Here is a 962-nt window from a genome sequence, read left to right on the forward strand (position 1 = left end):
CCTTTAGTAAACACCTGTGATGAATAGAACATGCAAAATCTGTTTCTGTCTGGTTTTGAACCAGAGACCTTTTGCGTGTGAAGCAAACGTGATAACCACTACACTACAGAAACTCATGCTCTTTCCACTGTTCCTGGTAAATGATCCACATTTTGTTAGAGACTGATAACGGGCATAAAACAATGTCAAATACTTATACCACAGATCCTCTCAGAGAGCACAGTAACTTGGTAAGCAAACTCAGACTTATACTTGTGCCTAATTTAACATTACAGTCCATAAACTAAGCCTGGGATCAAAAAAATTGTATTGAAGATGCCATTAGCAGAGATAAATGGTTCTACAGAGACTTGGCTAAATGGCTATACAATAAAATAAATACTTACAAATAAAAAATGGTTCAAAAATAAAATTAACACATTAAAATGAAAAAAATATCTCTGAAATACAATCAACACTTGGAAATTAAAAATGGTTCAAAAATACAATCAACACTTCAAAATACAAAATCTCTGGAAAATAAAATATTATGTATGTTGTTTTGGAAAACATTAGAATATAAGCATTTTATCAAATCTTCATTGTGGTAAGATCATGTAAGTTCTTAAATCCATGGAAACTCAGTTAGCTCAGCAGGTTAGAGCACCGTGCTGGTAATGCTGAGGTCATCGGTTCAAACCCTGTATGGGGCAATTCATGTCTAAGGTCTTTCAGACAATCACCACTTCAAAATAAATAAGGGTTCAACACTTTACAATAAATAAGGTTTCAAAAATAAAATCACCACTTCAAAATAAATAAGGGTTCAAAAATAAAATCAACACTTCAGAATTGAACATTTGAACTGTTCATGGCCAACCCCAAACTGCTCCCAGCATTTCTTTGTGATGCTCTGATTCAAATGCTCTGCAAGGTTTTCTGAGAAACCGTTGTACAACTCAAAGCATGACATTGCATTTTGG

At 33.9% G+C, this 962-nt stretch overlaps 1 protein-coding gene and 1 non-coding gene across 2 annotated transcripts in view; one reads left to right on the forward strand and one right to left on the reverse strand.

The window, feature by feature from the left end:
* The window catches only part of rd3 (retinal degeneration 3, GUCY2D regulator), a 13,508-nt gene that overhangs the window by 8,185 nt on the left and 4,361 nt on the right, over positions 1 to 962 (forward strand). The window lies entirely within an intron of this gene.
* On the reverse strand, positions 41 to 113 carry trnav-cac (transfer RNA valine (anticodon CAC)). Its single transcript has one exon. It is a non-coding gene; the product is annotated as a tRNA-Val (tRNA).

Source organism: Poecilia formosa, unplaced genomic scaffold, assembly GCF_000485575.1.
Source record: "Poecilia formosa unplaced genomic scaffold, Poecilia_formosa-5.1.2 Scaffold1, whole genome shotgun sequence".
Classification (NCBI taxonomy): domain Eukaryota; kingdom Metazoa; phylum Chordata; class Actinopteri; order Cyprinodontiformes; family Poeciliidae; genus Poecilia; species Poecilia formosa.